The 26264-nt window shown below is 38.2% G+C and overlaps 1 protein-coding gene across 1 annotated transcript in view; it reads left to right on the forward strand.

Moving 5' to 3' along the window:
- The window catches only part of LOC129249207 (Krueppel-like factor luna), a 73828-nt gene that overhangs the window by 11290 nt on the left and 36274 nt on the right, over positions 1-26264 (forward strand). The gene's annotated exons all lie outside the window — the stretch shown is intronic.

The following is a 26264-nucleotide window of genomic DNA, read 5'->3' on the forward strand; positions in this document are numbered from 1 at the left end:
TGTGAATGAATACTTGATATTCATATAATGGGTGTTACTATAGGCGTGCACAATTTTCGATCGGGATAACCTATCAAATTAGGCCACGAGGCTTATGTTTTTGACACTCGTGCTCAGGTTACGCTGAAGCATTTTTATTTAAAAATTAATTGTTAATATTTTAAAAATTATTTTTCTTTTCGCGATGCTGCTCACTTAAATTTAGCTTTACAAAACAGAAGTTTTAGCCAAGCTGACTTTAAGCAAATTACTTGTGACTTTTTAATTTCTAACGTCAATACCAAACTAGTAAACTCTTGTAAGGAGGAGATCAAATCTTTTGAGGGAAATTAAATTGCTGACTAGCTTGTCAGGAAGTAGACTAAATTGGTCTCAGGGACCTCTTACGCGATCAACGGTATCCCCTTAACTGTTGTTAAAAGGGAATTGGACAACTTATTTCTTAGGAAAGCGTGGAAAAAATGGATCTTCATTTCTTCATGTGCTATTTAGAATACCCTTTGGCCCCAGTACAATAGACGGAGGACTCAGAAAAGCCTCGAAACTACATACCATTTCCAAACTCGTAGCTATGTTTACCGGTCACACGTAGAAAAGCTAGGTTCACAATTTAAAGAAGTTATAGAAACCTTTCAGTGAAGGAAACAGTTGAGCACCTTCTCTGTAAATGCCTGGGTTTGGCAGCTAGACAATTAAGGTTACTGGGTGGTCCTTACTTCGACAGCCTGAAACAGTGCACCAACCTATATCCCATCAATCTTCTCCATTACATCAAGAACTCTGGTTGGCTGTAGATATCTGCCTAGCGGAAGGCTCATAATGGTATCAAAAAGGCGCTTTAGTGCTACTTGGGGAGTGCCAGAGTGCTACTTCATGCATTCCATCTACATACCAACTGTACCTGTGCAAATGATAAATCCTACAAAACGGATGATGAGGGCTTTGTAGAGCCTGGTTTTTGTTCGTCGAAAGATAGAACTGCTTCTCAATTGTCTGCCGAGCCCGAAGTAGCAATTGTTGTCATGAGTTATTCTTCATTTGATCTCCAAATTATTCGTGCTTTTAATGCTGAATCCTAGATAAACGAAGTCCTTTACAACCTTAAATCTATACCTGCCTATACTGATGTATGCTCCAATACGCGAAGATTTCTTATGTATTACCAGAAGCTGCTTTTTCTTGTCCCTATTCACCGTAATAAAATGATGTTTGTAGTTTCGTTATTCCGATTCCTTGGCATAATTTTGGCAGTTTTGTATGAAGTTGAGTGTTCCCATATTGACTGTGTTTCCAGAGTTAGTTCCTCATTTAGTTCCATTTTTTAAAAAGGAGGGTGATGGCCATACGAGTATGTCTGACGTGCTCAATCTCGGCAAGTGAATATCTGCTTTAGCAAGCTCATCGGCTCTCTCATTTCCTTCTATTATTTTGTGTCGTGGTATCCAGTAAATACGAACCTGCCCATTTCCACAGAGGAAATTAATGAATTTCGTATCTGCACTGTTGAACACGTTCCGAATTAGTCGAAGGAACCATAATTATTCTATAGCCGCTTGGTTAGCAATCAAAATGTTTGTCCGAGTATTAAGAGCAGTTAATTCCAGAACAAATTCAGCTGCTTTTGTTGCGGCATAGATTTCAGCTTGAAATAACTGCAGTAAATAGGGTGTGTGAAAGACTTTTTCAAATCAAACTGCAGACAAAAGATAGCCGCTCCTACTCCTTCCACTATGTTGGACGCATCTGTAAAGAAACTGTATGAATGGTACGTGGAACTGAGACGATAAATTGTTCCTTATTTCAAACTGCCCTTTGAAGCTTTTCGTTTTCTCAACCAGCCATCAAATGAAAAATTTTCAATAACGAAACTTCAGCAACGCGCGAATAATTTATGTGAAAATTAGAATTTGAACTCAAACACTTTGAATCCCGTTACAAAATAGAGAATATCAAGTAGCTTTTAAATGTGTATCGGCCCGAGAGTTTAATAAGCGCATGAGAGAACAAAAATGCATTTACCGCCACGATGATTTGCGACTCTAAAAGTCTGCGTTAGTTAATAAGTCAGCTCTAATATTATATTAGTAACCTTGGTAGCCGACTTGCGGTCCCCACAGCGGGTTGCCAAGATTAACCAAGACAGTCTGCGTACAAATAATTTATTTTTCCGTCCAAGCTAACCTAATATTCAAGTGAAGGTTTCCGCATTTAAATAACTTCATTTTTGCTTTCGAAAACCGCATCCCTTAAATGCGAATTTTTAGAGTGGCCATTGTCCACTGTGCGCCGCATATTAAGTGGCGCGCGCCTATAACTTCTTTAACAAAAACTCACAATTATTCCTCATTATGGATGCACAAAAAAGGAGAAGGTTAAAGTATACAGCACATACATGTGTATGCATGTAAACATGTGTGTGTGTGTGTGTGAATATTTGAATTCTTTTACTTCTCTCTTATTTTCTATTTATTTGAATTTGTGCAATTTTAATAACACATTTTCCTTGCATTATTATACGAAAATTGCCCCAAATATATTTGCATTGCCATTTTTAACGCGGACGCGGAGCGCGTGTGCGTTTCGTTGAATGCGCGCGAGGCCACAAGAACACACAAACTCACATGCACTCTTCCACTCTCCATGTATGTATGCGCGCGCACTTATGCATTTCGGTGCAGTTGCATTCCACCCACAATCAAGCCGCCGCCGCCGCAGTCGCGCGCATTGAAGATGCAATTTGGAGTATGAACGCGCGTGTGCAGTGAACAGTAAAGTGAGCACCTTTGGCGACAGTCACCACACAGACCAATAGTCAGTTCGAACTATCCAAATACAGAATGCATTTGAATTATTGAACAGCTTACGTAAAAGAAGCGTTCAGCAAGAAAAAAGAAAAGCGAAACGCGGCGCACCACGTAAGTAGAATGAAGCGCAGCGCGGCGCGACGCAAATGAATAAGCGACAGCCTTGTCCGACACAAATAGCACCACCGCCGCTGATTCAATGGTGCCGCAAAAAAAAAAAATGTAATACAATTTTTTTTTTTTTTTCGTTTCAAACTTTTACGTACAAAGTGTTATTCTGTGCAAACGTAGCAAAACGCAAATCGAATTGTAGTTGTAGTGCAAGCGCTTGGAGTTTATTTTGTTTCACAACTTTCCCAATTTCAATTTAAAGCGACCGTTTTCGATTTACATTTACGGCCAATAATAGCAAAAATATTACCTACTGTCAGCAGGGATGTCCGTCGGCCGTCGTGTCTATCTGTCGTCACCGTTCCACAAACAACATAGCGTGGCGGCAATGTGCGGTTCGTAAGCGCACTTGGTTGGTGCTGTGTGGCGTGTTGCGGGCTGAACGATTATCGGTTTACCTTAAACATCAGACACGCCAAGCAGTGAAAAATAGTCAACTGACTTACGAGCAAAACATATTGAGAACAGGCAGAGAGGACGAGGTGGACGAGGCGGTTTGTGGAACAAAACAAAAACGTTTTCAATTATCGCAAGACGTTTGTTTTTTTTGCTAACGGTCTGCTATGTACGTAAGGAAAATAGCTCAAAACCCCCATCACCACTCTGGTGTAATCACAAACGGTGCATAACCGCCAGCAAAGCGAATTAAAGCTTCCGGTTACTTGAGTATGCCGCATGTGTGCGTGCGTGTGTGCTTCTGTCTCTGTGTGCATGTGTGCGTGCACAATTATCAATTAAGCTTAAATTATTTTAACTTTTAATAAAAACCAGCTAAACGTTTGCTTATAAATACTAAAATACTAAATGAGCGATTACTTTTCGCATCAAAACAAGCTTTGAGGGAATTACACGAAATCGCATAAACATACAGTGAGTGTCGCTCATAATACGACTGCTATTTGTTTGCATATATTTGCTTATTTTATTTAGCTTATTATAAAAATATAATTTTTATGCAAGGCGGTGCAAAATTAATCACCCTATCGGAATATTTATAATTTTTGCAAAAGGCGTCGTAAGTCTATCATACTCGTATTTGACGCTTGTAAAGTAGACAACTGCAGTAGACGAACAGGCAAGCAATGAAGTGCGTAAAGATCAAAGTAAAGATTACCATGACCCAAAATAAATTTTTTTTATTTTGTAAAATAGTTATTCAAAAACAAAATTGGATGATTAATTTTGCGCCATCTTGTATAACAAAGTTTCAAAATCAACAAAAACAAAAACTTAAAAAAAACCAAAACGATATCTCATACTTTTCGTTCATTCATCATCATGCATAGCACTACAGCTCGGTGTGAGCCTTAGCTCCCTGCACAATTTTTCTCCATGCATCTCGGTCCATAGCCATTAGATAAGATTAGATTTGTGGGGGGTTGAACAAGCCCAAGCACTCAGCCAAGAGACCATTGTACTACACCCGGATAGATTTCAGTAAAAAGAATATAGATAGGAAATATAAAAAGTGGGTGGTAAGACGGATAAATTAGTTGAGGACACTCTTCCACAAATCTCTTGGATTCATTGATGAATCTTAAGAGATCCGAAAGAGAAAGAGCTTTATCCATACTCAGTATTTCGCAGGATATAGGTCCTAAGTCTGATTCTGGAAAACGCCAGACAGCTACAGAGAAAATGCTCTGCAGTGTCGTCATCCTCAAGACAGGGCTGTCGACGACCCCCATGGCAGCTATATGCTGACCACAAGCGTTGTGCCCTGTGTTTACACCCACCCGTACTCTCAGGTCCTTTCTGCTGAATTTTAGGAGAAAGGTCGCTAATTTCCTGTTTAGTTCTTTCACAAAACACTTGGCTACTCTGCACGAGTTCAACCTAGACCAATATCCTCTATGGGTAGACCTCATGAAGTCGTCAATCCATAGTTGAATCGATGCGGAATTGACACCTCGAAAGGGTTCAGGGCCTAGTAGCATACTTGCAGAGCCTTCATTAGCCAATTTATCAGCTAAGGCGTTCCATGTACTATCATACCACAAAGTCCAGGCACTAAAATAAGACTAACTTTGTTGTGTTTTACAACACTGTTCCGTTTCGTCTTACATTCACCGCCTAACTTCGAAGAGCAGCGTGGGTTAGCAAGGGCTTTCAGTGCAGCTTGACTGTCACTACAAATTCCAATACTGCTACCATGCCACTTTTTCTCAATTAGCCAGTACGCCACATTTAAGATGGCATAGACTTCCGTAAGGAATACCATGGCCATCTGCCCTGTGGCATAGGAGTACTTAGTGTCTTCATCTAAGTACCATCCAGATCCGCTACCATCACTGGTTTTGAATCCGTCGGTGTAGAAACTGTGCTAATATTCCGCTAATAGGTTCTCTGGACTTAACCATTGATCTCTATCTGGGATCAAAACATCATACTTCCTACCGAAAACATTACATGGGCGAAATTTTTAATGGGAATATTACGAATAGCAACTACCGTCAGTGGTTACAGCTATGGGTAACAGAATTTGGCGCAAGCAACTATCAGTTGAATGTAAATAAGCTATATAACCAGCAGAATGTATATTAAATTAAATTAAAAAATAAAGATTCTAAGTTCAGTAAAACTACCGCGGCACTGAGGCGGCACTCCAATCATCTACAGCTACCGCCTGCACTGTAAGAAATTGTCCAGAGAATTTTCATGAAATATTTAATTTAATTGGTTTGATTTGGCGGCCGCCGTAGCCGAATGGGTTGGTGGCGACCACGGCTCGGGAGTGCATAGGTTCCATTCTCCGTACACGAAACAGCAAAATGATAGTAAACGTTTTTTCTAATAGCGATCGCCGCTAGGCAGGCAATGACAAACCTCCAAATGTATTTCTGCTATGAAAAAGTCATGCATAACAAGTCGGAGTCGGCTTAAAACTGTAGGCCCTCTTTTGCAAAACAGGTAAAAAATACGCGGTTATTTAGAAGTTAGAGGGTCAAAATGTTCCTCAAAAATTTTCGCCGTTGTTTCATGCTCCATAGAACTGCTGGACACATCATATATCTAAAATGTAAGGAACACATAATTTTCTAAGAATATACAAAAGAATGCTCCGCCCACGTGATCTCCTATGGCGATTTACTATAAGCATATGCAAGAAGCGGAACAATGATCCCCCCTAAAAAATCTAGACATCAACATTCGAATCGCTGATACCCTTTTTTTGTTTGTTTTTCGCTCTCTTCTACATACAGTGTAATCGACCTATAGGGCTCTCAGCAAAACATTTTACATTTTTAAGCTTTTACTAGTCACTTAACCCGGCGTTCATCGCTACTGGGTAAAAATTACCACAGAGGTAATAAAACCACTTCTAACTTTTTTTCTACCAAATATCGTGATCATGAGTGAGGTAAAAAATTTTATAACCAAAAATATTTTAGTAAATCTGAATTTTCGAAAGAGTTTCGTCAATTTTTTTTTTCAAAAAATGATTGATTTTTAAATTACTATCAAATTTTGTTTTAAATACATAATTATTAATTTCTTATTTTACGTTATTTAAGTTAAAAGTCTGAAAAAAATCGCTGTAGCATTTTTAATGACATTCACTGTAAATTATACAATACGTATGTATGTATTTTCTCAACTCACATTTTCACACTCTTGCATTTTGCTAACCAAAGCTTGAACTGTGAATTAGCCGCTCTATTAATCCACGCCATTTATTAGCTCAGAAATATTCAACAAACTAGCCTTTTTCGGATGAGTCAACTCATTTTTAGATTTCTTTACGCTTTCGATTGTAAATAAATAAATAAAAATAAATAATTGGCGCGTACACTTCTGTTAAGTGTTTGGCCGAGCTCCTCCTCCTATTTGTGGTGTGCGTCTTGATGTTGTTCCACAAATGGAGGGACCTACAGTTTCAAGCCGACTCCGAACGGCAGATATTTTTATGAGGAGCTTTTTCATGGCAGAAATACTCTCGGAGGTTTGCCATTGCCTGCCGAGGGGCGACCGCTATTAGAAAAATGTTTTTATTAATATTGCTTTCACCGAGATTCGAACCAACGACCTCTCTGTGAATTCCGAATGGTAATCAAGCACCAACCCATTCGGCTACGGCGGCCGCTAATTTATTGAAGTCAAGTTTTTTTCTAATTATTTATAATTATTTGCGGTATGGAATGGCTAAAAAAAGATTGGAAGTAATGAGCCAAAATTATAAGTCTATAAAAAATTCTAGCGCAAAACATACATCCATTTGATGGCGTCGAAAATGAAAGGCATCTCTGAAAAAAAAAAATCTCATACTATTCACTTCTTTTTCGCATTATTATTCACAACCGGCGCCATTGCCTCAGCAAATGAGATCTAATTTCTATTCGCTTCTTCTTTGAGGCCCGGCAGCAGATCGAAATGGACGGAAAGTCATATTTGCATATTCATCGAAGTGATTGTTTGCTAATAAAATGCTCGCATCTTCGCAACAGAAGCTACCAGAAGCCAAAATATTAGCAGATATTGACAGTTTGGTACAGATTTAGATGAGTGGTACAAATCAGTAGCGTTTTTCCTGAAATAATCAATGCTTAAGGTTAATACTAACGACTTCAGGTGAACTAAATATTAAGCCGTGAATTTGGACAGTCTTTGCTTTCAGCAGCATGCCACACCAGGGCACTCAGCCTACCTGCGATGAGATTCACAGCGACGGCAGAGATTTCAGTACGACTCCGAGACCCATAAACAAAGTCTACAGTGAGTATAAAATCGTAGGAAGCGGCCAAACAAAGCAAATATCTCCGCGCCACAACTGAAAGTGATGTTGACAGTTATTATCGATATTCGCGAAATCTTTGATCGGGAGCATGTTCTTGCGGATAGACATGTCTATGCAGTGGCAGCTTTATTTGTAGTGCGGTTAGCAAAAAGACAAGTTCCACACTTCGGCGTTCAATGCTTTGCGCCAACTCTACGACAAAAAAAAAAACTACAAAAAAGGCTTTATTTTGACGTTCCTGAGTGAGAAACGTAAACATAATCCATGGGCAGCTCGAACTAATCAAAAATGGCTGGATCTTGCAACACGACATCACATCGGCTCATTGGTCGTTCATTATACAAGCGATGAAAAAATGCATTTCAACGTTGCCGCAACCAGCCTATAGGTCCGATTTCGCCCGTTACGGCTTTTCCTTATTTCCCAAGACGAAGTCGCATCACAACCGACTCATCGTTGCCACTTACAGGAGGTGAAAGAATCTGCAAACGGAATACTGAGCGCTTTAACTTCGGAGGTTTACCAAGGAGGCTTACTTCGGTCAACAACCTTGGCTTCGTTTTGCAGGTGTCCAGGAAGACCATGGTAAAGCTCGCCAATAAAATTTTGCACGTAACTTAATTTGACGCTCCTCGTTTGGATACATATTGTCTTTGTCGAATTATCTTTCAACTCTTATCGGTCATTATAAGTTTGGGGAAAAAGAAATCCATTATTTTATCTAAAATTTTTTTTGCAAATGGCTTAAGACTGTTTTAAGGTCGATCTTTAGCTCCTGGGCTAACATCCTGGGCTACTAACATGCCGGCATTTCCTTTAACATCAAAAATGCCTGAACGGTATCGAGGAAACCAAAATTGCACGTAATTAGCTGTTACAGTCGTTCGCACAACAGTCGGTTCTTCGTAACCGGAATGACCCGGATTTATATCTGGAGAAGGACTGTCACTTCAACAGGATTCCCCGTACATATATGGCGAATGTTTATGCTGCTACAACAACAACTAAAGCTGTTACAGTATAGGCACTATAAACACCATTCACAATTTCAGCGGCCTGGCTTGCATTAGCGCCTTTATCAAAGAAAAACTGTAAAATGTACCGAATTCTCTCTTCCCTCCATTGTTAACACCTTGCAACTCACAACTAAATGGAACAAAAAAAAACGGCAAAAGAATTTTCTTTTAGTGCGAAATGTCACCATAAATTTTAAATTGTTTGACTGATACTTAACGAGATATCGATTACTACAAACATCTACCGAGAAAATAATGGATTTCTTTTTCCCCAACGCAATATTTTTCTGCCATAAACTCCAACCAAATTTTGATGTACTTATACAGTGGACAGTGTACTTTGCATGCTAACTGAAAAGCAAAATATTTATTCATATTTATTGGTATTCGAATAAAGCACCGCGTAAATTGAAAGATTACTACAAATTCATTATAAAAAATATTTATCTACCAACGTAATTCATTAAGTCATCATTTATTTATTTATTTGAGGCACTTCAATTACTTGATTTATTCAATTTCGGGTCCTTTTCAAGTTCATAGCGTAAACACTTGAAATGTAGCACTTAAATGGCTTTTTTACGTAATTAACGGTGTTCACCTTCACCACACCCATTCGCATTATGCAAATTTTCAATGAGTTACACTTTCGCTAAAATTCACTTTCGTACAAATTCGAATGCGCGACAAATCCAATAGTGACAATACAAAATGACTTGCCTATATAATCTATAACAACAGCAACAAAAACAAAAACAACAGCGACATGTTCACCAACTTCGCTATCATCTTGAAGGTCAGGTACGCACACTCCGCTCAACACCTTGTACGTTTTTTTTTTTTCGTGTGCTTGAAAAATTGGAACAATTTCCACGCTATTAAATAATCGCATTGTGATTTATTTAATTTTTTCTTTTTTTTTGTTCCTTTTTCTTCTTGGCAACCCAACTTACAGCTTCCTTTTCACGCTTGCGTACGACCGCCAACAATTGGATGGCATTGCATGCGGGTATTTTTGTTTTTCTGCTACCTTTTTTTGTAACGTCAATGAATCTAAGTAAGTAAATTGTGCGCCATAACGAAGTGCCATTTGCACCTGCCGCAAGATGCTGCAAAAAACAAAAATAAGACAACAAAAAATGCTTGGAAAACTACAAAAGCCACGGTTGCGCGTTAAATTTTGTAGAAGAAAAAAGTTTATGAAAAAGTCTTTTAAATACACAACAATGAAGCATGGAAAATCATAGAAAACTTGAGTTCAAATTTTTATATCAAAAAAAAATTATGACAACAACAACAATAATCAAATAAACTGTAACCGTACTAATGGCGCTGATGAGTTATTCAGTGAGCGCTCAATGTAAATGAAAACGAAAAGAACAACAAAATATGATCGTTTTTGTTGTAGTTCGTCACTACTGATTACAATGGGAAATAATCCCACAAATTACTTTAAGATTCATTGCAAATCAAATGGAGCTATAAAGTGAATACAAAGAATAAATGCGGCGCGACGCTGCCGAGTTGACCTTGGGCCATACAAAAAAATTTACGATTCACATACAAACGACGACAACAACAACAAAAGCAACGTCAACAACTAACTTAATTATCATCGTACTCGTTCATACGTCTATTTGCAGCAAACGACAGATGACAATAATAAAATTAAAGAATCAATGGAGATGAAGAAGAAATATAATTGAAAAAGAAGTACGCGTATGTAGATATGTACGAGTATAGCAGCTAATCATGAGTTATGGTGATGCACAAAATGTGTGAAGTTTATGATACAACCCAACAAGCAGCAAAAACGTGTTTCGAAAAAATTTTGGGAAATTTTTCATAAGTAAATTCTTTTTAAGATCATTCTAAAATCCAGCTCAGGAATTTCAAAGATTTAAAATTTGTTGATGGACAAGATGTTGTTATTACACCGTGCAACAAAAAACAACTTTTTTGCCAACTAAGAAAAATTTCATAAATATACGCAACATTTGTGATCTCATTCCTCTCAATGTTGTTGTTGACATCAGACTAAAAACTAACAGTTCCAAATTGTGAGAACATGACGGGCAACACCAAAAACGAGTTCGCAATGATGAAGCTACAAAAATTTCCCTGTTTGAAGGCGATCTAACGAAAATCTCTCTTGAATTGGAGTTGGCAGCATTGAGAATAGCTGGCGCGAAATCTCGCTCGGTAACTTTATTGTTGCTTTCACATGCAAATTTTTCGTCAAATGAGCAGAGCCCAGAGATAGCACCTATTTTTTTGGTGGATGAGGTAGTTTATCAGAAATCCAAATAATATTCTTTATTTGTCATGGAACTATTTAGAACGAATTCCGAGTGCACGACACCATGATAATCAAAGAAAACGAGTAGCATGACTTTCACTTTTGATCGATTTGGACGTGGTTTGTTGGGTTTCGACTCATATGGATAGCGCCATTCAGCCGCCTGTTGACTGGTTTGCATGTCAAACTCATATGCCTACGTCTCATCACCTGTTGTGATGCGCTGGATAAACGTTGGGTTCGAATTCACTTACTCAAGCATGTCTTCAGCCACCTTCTTTCGATGAATTTTTTGAAAGAAATTCAACTCTCTTAGAACGAGTCGGGCAGCCACACGTCTCATGCCCAATTGATGGTGTGAAATGTTGCGAATTGATTCGTGAGACACGCTAAGGTCACGAGCTATCGCCTTCAAACTTAAATGATGGTTTTTTAGTACCATTTCCTTGACATTGTCGACGTTTTCATTCGTTGAAGACGTTGATAGGCGACCAGATCGGGGCAAATCTTCCACGACTTCTGAGCCCGCTGCAAAAGCCTTATACCACTCGTAGACCCGTGTTTTTGATAAAGCACACTCGCCATAGGCTTTCTGCAACATACTCAATGATTCAGCACACGAAATCCCGTTGAAAACACAACATTTTAGAGAAATGTTTTATTCGATATTTTTATTCATAGTGAAAATCGCAGAGCACACCTCCGGTTGACTAATATAAGGTTGTCAAAAAAGTCTTGCGGTATTTTTATTGAATTTTCAATTGTTCATAAAATTGGTTATAATAATGCGATTTAAGTCAAATATGCGCCGTTTTGTTCGATGACGAGTTCCCAACGAGATGCTAACTTCATAATGCCCCTCTTATAGAAGCTCGCTTCCCTATTGTCAAAAAACTCGGAGAGCCAATTTTCACAGGACTCTCTTGTGGACAACTTCCGACTACCAAGCTCGTTCGCCATAGACAGAAATAGGTGGTAATCACTTGGTGCGAGATCCGGACTATACGGTGGATGCAAAAGAACCTCCCATCCGAGCTCCCGGAGCTTCGGGAGCGTCACCAAAGATGTGTGTGGCCTGGCGTTGTCCTGATGGAAGACAATTCGGCCTCTGTTGATCAAAGATGGCCTCTTCTGCATGAGTGCTGCATTCAAGCGGTCCAGTTGTTGGCAGTACAGGTCCGAATTGAGCGTTTGACCATAGGGGAGCAGCTCATAGTGGATGATTCCCTGCCAATCCCACCAAACACACAGAAGAACTTTCCTGGCCGTCAATCCAGGCTTGGCCACCGTCTGGGCAGCTTCACCGCTTTTCGACCACGACCGTTTGCGCTTCACGTTGTCGTAAGTGACCCACTTTCCATCGCCAGTCACCATCCGCTTCAAAAACGGGTCGATTTTGTTGCGATTCAGAAGCGATTCGCATGCATCCATACGGTCAAGTCGTGTGGCACCCATACATCGAGCTTCTTTTTGAATCCAAGCTTCTTTAAATGGTTTATAACGGTTTGATGACTCATGCCTAGCTCTTGGCCGATGCTACGGCTGCTACTATGCCGGTCTCTTTCGATCAATTCAGCGATTTTATCGCAATTTTTGACGACAGACCTTCCGGACCGTGGCGCATCTTCGATCACCTCTGCACCAGAACGAAAACGTTGAAACCATCGTTGTGCGGTGGATATGGAAACTGTATCGGGTCCATAAACTGCACAAATTTTATTGGCAGCATGAGATGCATTTTTGCCTTTATCGTAGTAGTACTGTAAAATATGCCGTATTTTCTCTTTATTTTGCTCCATGTTTGCGACGCTATAACTCACGAACCACTAAAAGCAAACAACAATTAATCAAACACGTGTTAGCACGTGAAAAGAGCTTTCCAAAAAGCTCTAGCGTGAACCGATGCGACGAATACAACTAGAACTACGCGCTTGCAAAGACAAGCTTGCGGAAATACCGCAAGACTTTTTGGCCAACCTTATATAATTAAATGCCAAAAACAAGCTAATTGACAGATCACGGTCAAACCCTGCGACACTATAGAGGGCAGTTGTACCAACATTCCAGCAAAAAAAATTTAGACATATATATGTGTAAAAAGACAAAGGCAGAAATGTAAGCTACAGATAATGCTAATAAAATAGTTATTGCCAAAATTTACAAAAAATCAAAAACTATTTTTGTTGACGCAGCGACGAGCTCTTCTTCTTTCTTCATTGCTATAGCGCATTTTTGTCTTTGTTTGTGGCTGTTGCACAGTGTAATTTTTGTCACACGCGGCAACAAAAGTGGTGCTATTATTTAGAATAAACGTTTGATATTTCAGAAAAACGTTAGTGCTTTATTTAATCTTAGGTTAAACTCAGCAATAATTGTTTGTTGGGAATAAAGCAGAGTAGCAGACAGTCAACAAAGTCATGTGCACATAAAACACTTGAACTAACATTGTTTGTTTTCGTCTGCAGTATTTCAATTTAGGATGATATATTAATATGTATATTTAATAAGTATACACACACAAATGTTTTGTTTTTTCTACACATTCATCTTCCAAGAAATTCCAAAGTAACCACCTTCCAACCCCCCGTCTCACAGCTTTACGCTCTCATTAGAAACAAGCATGTCAAATTCAACACGCTTCAGTAGAATGGGTAAAATGGAGCACAACAGCAGCAAACCTTGCCTTAGCTACCTTCACCTCTGCCACCACCATCATCATCTCCAACACCCGCTTCTTTTTGTTTCACTCTTGAGTCTCATTGCTCGGCGCGTTTCCCACACAAACATTTAGTCATGCTGATGGTGCCATTTAACACGCCAGCACACAGGTGAACAAACAGACCAACTAGTTCATGTGTATATATACGTACCATACATATGTACATATGTACATGCCCGTTTAATGTCTGGTCTTAATGTCATACTTAGATACTTAATTAGCTGACTTAAATGAAGCAGTATTCCTAATGATTACCAATTTACGTCGTAACAACCAAAGAGCGCCAAAGTCAAACAGCCGTCAACGATGCGTATGAGTGACGTCGTGGCATGCAAGTGTACACACTCACCCATACATGCATACTATTTATGTATATATGCATGTAATATGTACCGTGCGGCACTTGTTGTCAACGCTTTGATGGCAGTTCTGGTTACCAATTCCGTCGTAGCCGTCAAAATATCGCCCGCAAATGGTGAGACTGAAATTCTTGTATACGTATTTTTGTATGTGTCCAATCTTGATTCGTAAAGGAAATTGATTTTGAAATAATCAAGACGAATAAATTGCGAAACATATGAATTAAGTATTTTTTCCATTGAAAAATACTGAGAAACAGTAAACAACATTGGCGTAGGTAATCGCATGTGTGTGTGTGTGTGCATGTATGTACGGGCAGCATTCGATTGTCTACATAAACAATTTTAACCATAGGTGTAGTAACGAAAATTGAGGACAACAGGTATTCATTAAGAGTTCGTCTTGGCAATGTACAGGGTCGCCAAGGTAAATCCGGAATACTGCGTTTAAATACCAAGCTAAGGCATAAGTACGCTGCTTAAACGCTGCTTGGTAATGTCACATGTCACGCAGGTCATAGAGGAAAATTATGCAATGTAAGCTCCATGTGTACGGATGGGTCGAAGCTGAACGAAAAAGTTGGCGGAGGTGTAATCTGCGTGGAGATCCCCATTAAGCTCACATTTAGGCTTTCGAACCGCTATAGTGTTTGCCAAGCGGAGGCAGCTGCATTAAAATTAGCAGTGGGTTGATTGCTCACTTCTGTAATTACCGAAAGCCAGACGGCAATTAGGGCGCTGGGGTCATTATTTGGGCGTTCGAAAATAGTCGAAGAATGCCTGACTTCTCTCTCGACTACATCCGAGTACTTCGATATTAGAGCGGACCAGCTTCCTCCTTCGCGGTATTCAGGCGAATTCGAGGAGAACAAACGCTTCAAAACGCCAAGATAGAAAATTGCACTGACGGTTTGGCCCATTGGCTCGCACTCCTTGTGGACAATTCCATTGGAATCGTAAAAAATGAGCATCGACTCGATTTTTGACTTCTCCAAAAGCGATTTTTTGAGTGATGGCTTGTCTGGGCCTTCCATTCGGCACTTTGACACTTAGTTTCAGGTTGATGTTGGAAATACCACATTTCATCACCAGTTACAATATTCTAAAGCAAGTTCTCGTATTTTCTCGCCTCTTTCGAATGTTGAATTATGAGCAATTTTTGGTCCTCAGTTAACTTGTGTGGAATGAAACGTGCACAAAGCTTTCGTAAGCCCAAATGATCAGTTAAAATACGATAAATCGATGTTTCGGAGATATTCAACTCCTATTTCATGAATTTCAATAATGATTTCGTTTCATTTATGATAAATTTACGAACAATTTCGATGGAATTTTCGCTTATTACTGATTTTTGGCGGCCCATATGTTCTTTGTCATTTTAAGTCGCCACAACCATCTCTAAAACGTGTACGCCACTCATGAACTCTGGCACGAAATAGACAATTATCACCATACAATTTTTTATCAATTAAAATGTTTCGGTAAACGTAAACAAACTTTGGTATTAGTTCTTTGTTCGAAACTCATTTTTGTACCACTGAACCGAATGTCACCAAGCTTTCACTGGAAGTCAGCTAGAAATGTAACTTCCAACGCACTAACTCATTAAAAGAGGGTGCCATCAAAAACATTTTTGTGACGTTTTTGGGTGTTTGGCCGAGCTCCTCCTCCTATTTATGGCATGTGTCTTAAAGTTGTTCCACAAATTGAAGGACGCACAGTTTTAAGCCGACTCCGAACGGCAGATACTTTTTTAAGAGGAGCTTCTTCATGTCAGAAATACACACAGGTTTGGTATTGCCTGCCGAGAGTCATTTTGGTTTTCCATGCATGGAGATTCGAATCTACGCACCCATTCGGCTACGGTGGCCACGTTGATAAAATCTTTTAGCATTCTTATGCAGACCTTTTTAGATAAACTCTTCTGTTATCTGAGCTTATTTATTCCAGTTTTTTGTTTTGTTTAAAAGCTAATTTTATTTATAAAAATCTTGTTTTTTTGTAAGTATTTTCAAATAGGACAAACTCACGTAAATCTTAATTTTTTTGGAATTATTTTGGCATAGGTTTTAAAATATTACAATTTTTATGATTCCCACTCAAAAACAGCAATTTTTTTTTAGTAAGGCACCCTAGTGTACATGGCAATTATTATTATTAATAGGACAAACTCACGTAAATCTTAATTTTTTTTGGAATTATTTTGGCATAGGTTTTAAAATATTACAATTTTTATGATTCCCATTCAAAAACAGCAGTTTTTTTTTAGTAAGACACCCTATTGTACATGACAATTATTATTATTGACACCTGCATTAATTGCATGCCTATGTAGGTGGCACATATACATACATTAGGACAGCACTTTTTTTCGATTTCTTTTTTGTTTTTTGCATATTCAAATTTTACAATGAATTCTAAGAAAAAACTGAATTAGAGCATGGCTCTAAAGTGAATATCGAGTATCCAAGTTTTTAAAGAATCTGTCCTCAATTAGTGCGCTGTTAATATGATATGAAGATCGATATTTACTAAAGTATTAAGAATGCCATTTTTTTACTACAAATTCTTACTTGAGGTTTTCTTCTTACAAAGAATTTGCTTTTGATGACTACTTGATATTTAAATAACCGCTAGATGGCGCTGCAAAGCAGATTACATCATTAAAATGACCATTTAAAGAAAAAAGAACCAAATTTTTATTCAATTACTTAAATAGTTTAAAATGTACTTTTTTTTAAATAAATGTGTTATGATTATGTACAATCGACTGTATGGAAAAAATAGGGTTTTAAAAATCCATCCTAGTAAATATTTAAATCTTATGTTAAGAAAATCTTGTTAAAAGGTAGATAGGCGAAGTGCCAGTCTCGTCGTTGATACGTCGTTGAAGCGTCGTTTCGATACCATTATGAGACCTCCAACAGGCAGATATCTACAGCCAGCCAGAGCTGTTGCTATAATGGAGAAGATTGCTGGGATATAGGTTGGCGCGCTGCCTCAGACTGTCGAAGAAAGAAGCGCCCAGTGACCTAAGTCGTCTGGCTGGAACTCCATCTTTTCTTGCACACCTCGATGGGTTGAATTCGTATTCAGTAAATTTAAATACATTTCCAAATTTATAAAAAGGTTTTAAATGTTAAGAAAGGGCCAAAAAGTGAGATTTGCATTTTCAAAACATTCAATTTTATAAGAATCAAAAAAATTTCAATAGCACTCAAATCTGCTGAGAGTGCCATCTTTAGAATTTTTTTAATATAATATACAAATTTTTTATAACTTTAAAGTTAACTAGCTTCAAAATTTTTGGTCGCTTCAAATTAAAAAAGCAGAAATAAACATCAAACTCAAAAATTTTCGAATTTTATGTGTAAAAAAACACTAAATTTATAGTGTGACGTCAAGCACTCTCTAATGGGCGCAATCTTGTTTCTATTGGTTGAATTTGAATATGCTAGGAAAAATGTCGAAAAAAAATCAACTGCCCTAATGTATATACATACACCTATATATGCATGCAATTAATGCAGGTCTCAATAATAATAATAGTAATGTACATTAGAGTGGCTCAAACAGTCTTATAATTTTATGTAGAATCCGAAACCCCTGGAAACAATGTCGAACAAAGCCGCGCTATACAAATTGACCCGCCCTAATGCACATATACTCACAATTTCACGTTCGCTATATCATCGTATATGTGCATCAACACATACATACTCATATAATACTTTAATAAGAGGTCTAAATCTTTAATTAAATCAAAAATGAAGTTTCCACTTTCTTTCAAAAATTACTTCGCTTAATCGACGCCATTTTTCAAACAACTATTTTTAATATGCCATTGCGACGTCGTCATTATATTTATTTCGGAAATTATAGTTTGTATGTACAAGTATGTGTTAGTGTATTTGTGTTTGTGTAAGTTTGCCCACAGTGAGCGCATACATGTCAAAGTTGCCCCATAATCAATAATAGACAGAAGCAGACAGCAACAACAACGTTAACTGAATGCCATGTTCTGCCTGCACTTAACATTCCCTTTTAGCGCAGAATGGGCACACCGCACACACACATACACATACTTGCCCGAGCACTTGAGCTGGTAGCCAGTTAGCCGGTCAGCCAGGCATGCGATGCACTGCAGTTCAACGCCATTACCTTTCCGCACAACTACATATTTTCATTTCGTATTTTTGTTTTTTTTTTTTATTTTTTATTGTTTTTTTCTTTTTGTTTTGTTTTTCATTTTTCCTCGCCAACGATGAGGTGCTATTAAATGAACGCTGCAAATCATTGCTGTGAAGCGACCTGTTGAGCGGTTGATCACTTCAGCATAGCTAAAACGTATACGCCCCCGCGCGCATACACGCGCAAACAAATGCATACGATGAAAAATTCCAACTCAATAACAGAAAGAAGATAAAAAAATAAAGGAGAGTAGCAGTGAGTAGCCTTTTGCTTCGCCACGTGCGGTGAGCTAATTTTTGTTGCGAATTCACAAAAGTTTCATTACGGCAAATTTGCAAAAGCATTTCATCGCGATTTTCAAATACCGGAATATGCGATGACGCGGGCTGAGTAGGCAGGCAGGCAGGTAGGCTGGCTGGCAGGCAAGTAAGCGCGCGGGCGCATTCGTATGAAGCTACTTGCTACTGGCGTTGCCGATGATAACTTTTGGCTGTTTTGTTGTTGGAGGCCGCTTTGTTGTTTGGCCAAATTTTTTGCACAATGTAACGCAGATGAACCGCGTTGGCCTGCAGCGACTGCCTGGTTGACTGTCTGTTGCTCTGACAACAAACTATCCGCTTGTTGCAAGTTGCATGCTGCAACTTTTTGCTGAATTTATGGTAGCAACAACTAGCGCACAACTAATGCACACACATGTGCTCAGCAGCGTCGTCCAAGGCACTTGAGTGAGTCCGTATATCATGCCGCAATTGCTGCTGCATGAACTCCTTTTTCAACATTTTTAGCTTAATTCATTTTTCGCCACTCTTTTTTTTTTGGTTTCTTTTCTTGTTTTGTTTTTTCTTGATGAGCACTTTTTCTATTTTGTATCTTTCATTTCAATTTTATTGTTATTGCTTTTGTTGCTGCGCGTACTTGTGTGAGTGCTTGGCTAAAAAGTCAACATACGCCAGACCAGGCCATCAAGCGGACAGCAGGAGCAGCATAACGATGCACACCAGCAGGCTGGCTGGCAATCGCCTAGGAAAGCGTATCATAGCAGGAAGATGGACCGAGGAAGGTGAACGGCGAACGGTGAACGGTGAATGGTGTACAGTGGATGATGGTAGGTGGTGGTAGATGGCAGGTGGCAGGTGGGTTTTTGGTGGCGTTAGACTTTTACGAAAATGCTATAATGCTCACGCTAACGGTAACAGTATCTGACGCTGAAATGCCAAACGGCAGCAGTCGCCGCAATAACGCTGTGCCGTGCTACGCAGGGATAGCATCTTAATAGCCCAAGTGTGCGGCAGGCAGTCGGCTGCCAAACAGCGAACTAGCGAGCACACAAACAACCAAATAGCCAAACCTGGTGGCAAACAACCGTAATATTTAGTTAGCTGGTGCATGTGCAGCGAACGCCTTTAATATTTTTTTGTTGCCGTTATAGTTGTTGCTATGCTATTGTTGTTGTTTAGCTAGCCGTAGATGCAACCAGCAATTGGAGCACTTTCACTTTGCTTGTTGTCATCGTCATCATCAGTGGAATTTCATTGATTTTCTACTTTACTTTTGTTGCCACACACAAAACGAAAATGAAAACAATAACAAAAACAAAAATTGAAACAGAAACAGAAAAACTAAAAACAAACTAAAAAAAAACTAAGAAAACTGTAATACAAGAAACAAACAAACGGACGCGCATCATTCGTTGTGGTCTCGTTGTGCCACAATTGTTGCGGCTGCTCTGGTGCTGCGGTTTATGCCGCAACAATAGCAACAGCAATAGCAGCCGCATCATTGGAAACCAGCGCAATAGCCATCATCACCAAACACCATCGCCAGCACCGTCACCGTCACCATCACCAACACCAACACCAGCACCAGCAACACCAATAATGGACAATTCGTACAGGGGCCAACAACAGCAGCAACAACACGCGCCAGCTTCATAAGTAGTACATAATATTTGTGGCAGCAGTAATGGTTGAATTGGCAGTGGCAGTAACAACAACAGCCTCGGCGGCAACATTGTCATCGTTATTAACAAGTGAATTTTTGGTGTCCAAGTAGCTGAACCCCATGCACAGACATACACGCATTCACAAAATTGTAGTATATGCAAACATCTCATCACACACAGTTTTCTGCATCTATGCATGTTTCTGTAGTACTCCGAATCTTGGTATTTCCACTAAGGGTGTGTGAGCCACTGACTTACGTTGCTTAGCGCTACTTAAGTATTCGAAGTAATAAAACAATCCTGCGCCAAGCTGCTCTTTGAGTGCTTCCTGAGTTTGTTGAGGAAATTTTTTTTTTGTGTCCCCAAGGAAAGACTGTAACAACTACGATATAAAGAATGCAAGGGTGTGGCCAACATCAAACCGTTAATCGGTGCTCAGCGCATTTGAAGAAAACAGCTGATTTGCTGACTGTTTTATTAAATAAAAAAATATGACTTTGAGTAATAAAAATATTTATTTTACCTTTACGTGTTCCATTGCTTGTCTGCAGCTGTTTGGTACACAAGTGTCCAATTGCTTGACGTACGACGCCAGTTTCCAAAATCATAAATATACGGATGAGGTGATCAATTTATCACCACCGTGTGTGTAATTAAAGTAGGTTGTCCATTTACCTGCATCAGATTTTGGATAGTTGTGTAAACTTCAGTAAAGTCCAATACAATTTTTAGGCTGAGTTAGTTTACGTTGCCTTAGTTGTCACTCCACATGAAAATTTCGAGGGGTCCACTTAGGCCTGGAGGCCACTTGTTTGGGCACAAAACTCCTCCTCTAAAAGACGAAAAATTGTGTGGAAGGTTGCAGATTCCTAGTCTGCCAGACATCCATTGAAATAAGGGCCTAGACAGCGATATCGATTGGAACGATTGTGTTCTTCGGTCATGTTTTCTTATAAGGAATTCCATGCTTCGACTGATCGCCCTTTTCACAAAAATTCGTAAGCATCTGCAAATTAATTAGACTCATCAATATTTTACTATTGGCATCAAAAGACTATCCGGTGCAGCAATTCCAATTTTGAGAACAAAAAAATGCATCTGACCAGATCTAATATTTCTCTTTATCTTAAATCCGCTCAAAACATTTACTCGATGAGAGTTAGATTAGGTTGATTGACTGCCATTCGACACACTTAGGGCTGAACAGTCCCATTGTGATACCATTGAAGCTCGTCTTTTACACTCCTGAGTCTTCTCCGAACCAACCTGTGAATTTTATGAATTTTGTTAATTTCGGCAACCCTATTTTAGAGACCTTCTCAATGCTGTCATGAAAGGGGAATCCGAGCGTGGAAACCCATTTTCTGTATAGAGTAATGCATGTACACAGGAGGTGTTCCACGGTTTTCTCCTATCTCCTAAGATTCAGCAGCGATTTTGTGTGGCCGTGGATCCATTTTGGTCAAGTTTGCCTGCTTATTTTACAAAAAGAGGATTGCCTCCAACGGGCATTAGCAGTATTGATATAGAGTCATCTATTAAGAATTTGTACATAGCTAAGGGAATCGGTATTAGTACATTGTCTGGGTGAACATTTCGCGTTGTACCTTTCCCTGCAAGTTCATCTACTTTCAAGTTACCTTCTATATTTCTATGGCTTAGCACCCAGATGAGGTATTTCTTAAAATATTGAAATATTTCGCATAATAATATTTGGCATTCAACTATCGTTTTTGACGAGTGTTTTACTGACGCTAACGATTTCAGAGAAGCCTGACTATCCGAGTAGACATAAATTTCCCTCGTAGTTAAAGGTATCTTCTTAAAGAGTAATAAGCTCTCTCCTATGGCGATAATTTCTGCCTAAAAGACACTACAATGAGATCTACACTCGGTGTAATCCTATGCTTTCATTATGCAGAAAGCATTGATTAATTCTGCACTACTTCAATTAGTTCTTGGGAATCCGAACACATTCAGGGGCCTTAAGGCCGCCAATAATACAGCAGCCTGTGTTGACCCTATCTCCCAGCTGGACACAGCCTTGAGTTTCTACTGTAATAAGAAGTCAAGTCAAGTTTACGAAACATTTCACGCATCAGCCTTATGATCTATTCTATAATACAAGCCAATATGGAATATTTCCATCCACTGCGTTAAATGCTAATAATTTTGGCACAAAGCTCTCGTATTCACATATCGCAATATCTGTTTTTCTATTTAAAAAAAAAAAACGTAAAATACCGAAACAATTTATTTGTGTTATTAGGATGGCCAGATAAGAACGATTGGAAAACAATTTAAAAAAATAACCACGATGTGAGATATCAAATTTTGCCTTCAAATGGCCACCTCGATTTCTGTGGCAGTACTTCAAGCAATCGGTCTAATGTTTGTTCATGCGACTCCATATACTGAAAATACCATCTGGAATGTTGATTTCGAGTTGTTCCAAAGTGGTAGGCTTGTTAGCTTAGACAGAGAATTTGATGTAGCGCTACAGAAAATAAACGAGAGGGGTCAAGTTACACGATCACTGTGGACAATTAATCAACGCTAGACGTAATCAAATTTCTCCTTTACAGCTTCGAAATGTGCATCGCTCGTCTGACATTTAGCGCCGCCTTGTTGGAACCACAGCTCGGATATATCGGTATTGTCAAACTCTGATTATAGAGCATCGGTTCAAATCGCTCAATACCTAGGATCGTTAATGAACGATAAAGATGTCTCCTGCTATTTGCTTGTATTGTTGGTTCGTCGAACGCTTGTAAATGTGTTCGCAGCAATAACGGTAAATTTCCTTTTTTCTATAGCCACTTAGCCGAAAATGGTCTTCATTCGGGAGGATAATTTTTTCACATCAGTCCGGAAATATGTACAACTGGGCAACAATTTCATTAAATTTTTTAATAGTTTCTACACGTTCGGCAGGCGTGAAACGCTGCATGATGAAATTGCAAACTTTGCTAAATATTTCAACAGCTGGATGTCATTGATAACTTTGGCTGCTTCTAAACATAACTGCCGTTGCTGTCTGGTCACCCATTTATATGCAGGTTTTATTTCCATTCTCATTTCGGGCCGGAAAAAAATGTTTGCCTCTAATCCAGTCGTCGGCAAATTATTAGGATTCGCCAGTACATTTCTGCAATAATAAATTTTTCAATAAATATTTAATGCACATAAATTTTTATCGTAAAATAGAACTTTTGGCTCATCTCATTATTATTATTACTAGCCCTAATAAAATGCCGCCAATTGCTAAAAAATTTGCACAAGAAAAGTTAGTAAATATTGCCCATAAAAGTTTAAATTTCATAAAAATAATGATACGGCAATTAATTTGCAAGTGGAAGTTCAAAGTAAGCTCATTAAAGAAACTATAGAAAAACTGTCAATAAGTGTAATAGCTTTTTTTCGCTTAACGATTTATAGTCGTGCTGGGTGAAATATCCCAACTTAACTTTCAATGGGTATGAAATTTGAATCAGAGCAAATAATTAAAGTTGACAATGTTGTTTCTTTTTACACAAATATTATGCAGTAACATTTTGGCAATCACACACTTGACAAAATCATTTGAAAATACACCCATGAATATATATGAATGCACACAAGTACAAATGTAAGTATGTATGTGAAATGGCTTATTTTTTCTTTCTCGCCTCGAATTGTGCATTGAGCGGATAGTAAAAAAAGTATTAAAATGGAATAAAAAACTTAGTATTTGATATGCCGCGAAGACTTGATTTCACGTAACTGTAAATAAGTAGCTAACTAACAACATTCTTCTGCTTAAAAGAGTCATCTAGTGCACCTCTTCAGCTGACCAGTAGCGTACGAAATTGTAACGATTTTAATATGCAAATCTTTCGCTGTATACACTCGTGTGTGTGTATACGAGTACATGTATGCATGTGTACTAGGTGCTCAATAAGTTTTGCCGTTCAATAATAAAGGGCATTCCTACTAGTCTACATTTTTTTCCTGTCGTTTTGGTACATTGGTCAATTCATTCTTTGTTTACAAGCCAGGTGTATTTTCTACAATGGAAAAAATCAAGTATCGTGCAGTAATTGAATTTTTTATTTGTAGAAGGTTTAAACGCAATGAAAATTTAGGTACGAATGATGAAAGTGTGTAGAGACTTTTCGCCATCAATTGGTACAATAGAAAGGCGGGTTGCTGAAATTAAACGTGGTCGTACAAGCCTTGAAGACGATCCACGTCAAGGACGTCCAAAAACAGCAACATCAACAGAATTCGTAGAAAAAATACAGGATATCGTATTGGAAAATCGTAGAGTTACTGAAAGAGATTAAGTAAAAGCCGTAGGCATCTCATTGTGTAGTGTAAATTTTGGCTGGAGTATTGGGAGTAACAATGGAACAAAATCTTATACAAATGTGACTTTCTAAGCAGCTTTTAGAGTATTTTCGAAAAGATAAAGTGGATTTTGTGCATCAACCCATCACTATGGATGAGTCTTAAATCTATCATCATGATTCTAAATCAAACCAAGAAACTAAAGAGTGGTGTGAAACTGGTTCTTCGGCTTCGAAACGAGTTCGTGTCCAGAAATCGATCAAGAAGGATTCAGCATCAGTTTTTTGAGGTACGAAAGAAGTTAAGTTTATGGAATACTTACTAACTAGTAAAACAATTTACACTAGCTGAAGGAAAAACTACGTGAAAAGGACCCATTTTGCAAAAGATAAAAAATACTTCTTCATCAGAGCAATACACCGTGTCATAAGAGCATTTTGACAATGACTAAAATCCATGCATTAAAGTTCAAATCGCTGAAGCCTTCACCGTATTCACCAGATTTGGCGCCTAGCGACTTACATCTATTTCATTCATTCCTCCATTCATGGAAAGTGTTTTTCATCAAATGATGAGGTCTAAACAGCGTATTTTGCAGCTCTTCCAAATTCTCGCTTCAGGGATGGAATTCATAAATTGCAACCTCATTGGCAGTAATGTATTGATGTTCAAGCAGACTATGCCGAATAATAAAGTGTATTTCAAAACATAAAGTTTTGTTTTTCTTATCGAACCGCAAAACTTATCGCACAACCTAGTATATGACTCGAGCTTCTGCATTACTTGGTTACTTATCAATGGTTTCCTTTAATAATTAACAACTTTACAGTATTCAAAAATATATGAAAATATTTTACACATAAAATGGTTTAAAGTTTTATTTTTATTATCGCTGAAATTTTGAGTGCTTGATAATTCACTGGCTATGACAAATGACAAGATGACAGCAAATTGCAATTATTTTAAAACAACCAAAACTTGTGACCTAATTAGGCTGGCATATTTAAATGCATATGTGTGTGTATATTTACACACATACACACAAAGCTGTGCATCACGCTGACATATACTGATTTTATATTTTACTAATAATTTTTCTAAATTTGTTTTCACCGATATTAGTGCGCCCAGCCAATTAACCCTATTTGCATGCTTGCTTTGCTTTTTCCAATTTAAATATAAGTTTATGTGTAAAATAAAGTTCAATGCTTATAAAAGTAATTACAAAATGAAACAGATGTTTACTTTAATGTATCTACATATTTGACAATTTTTTTTTAATATAACCTTGAATTTGCATAATTTGAAAAATGCTTGCTTCGGTATGTTTGTGTGCATGAGCGATTGCTGCCAAACAGGTTTTTCCGGAATTCATAGAAATTTCATTACTAAACTGAATAAGGAACAATATAGTGATAGATATTCCATGCAAATGTGTGTACGTGTTTATCTATATATTCATGTATTTTCGCAAAAAGCTGTGTACTATGTTTATATGTACCTACATATGTACTTTATATGTAAATAAATTTGCGTGTAAATGCCGAAAAATTACGTATACGCAATGTATCACAGTACAGCTTATGCTTGCTTCAATAGATTTTATATGGATATGGAGCCATTGTCTGATTCCTTTCTCAATTTCAAATATGTAAGAACACAGTTCAATATATTTTGCAATATATTTATATATAGTTAT

This window comes from Anastrepha obliqua, chromosome 5 (assembly GCF_027943255.1).
Source record: "Anastrepha obliqua isolate idAnaObli1 chromosome 5, idAnaObli1_1.0, whole genome shotgun sequence".
In the NCBI taxonomy this organism is placed as follows: Eukaryota; Metazoa; Arthropoda; class Insecta; order Diptera; family Tephritidae; genus Anastrepha; species Anastrepha obliqua.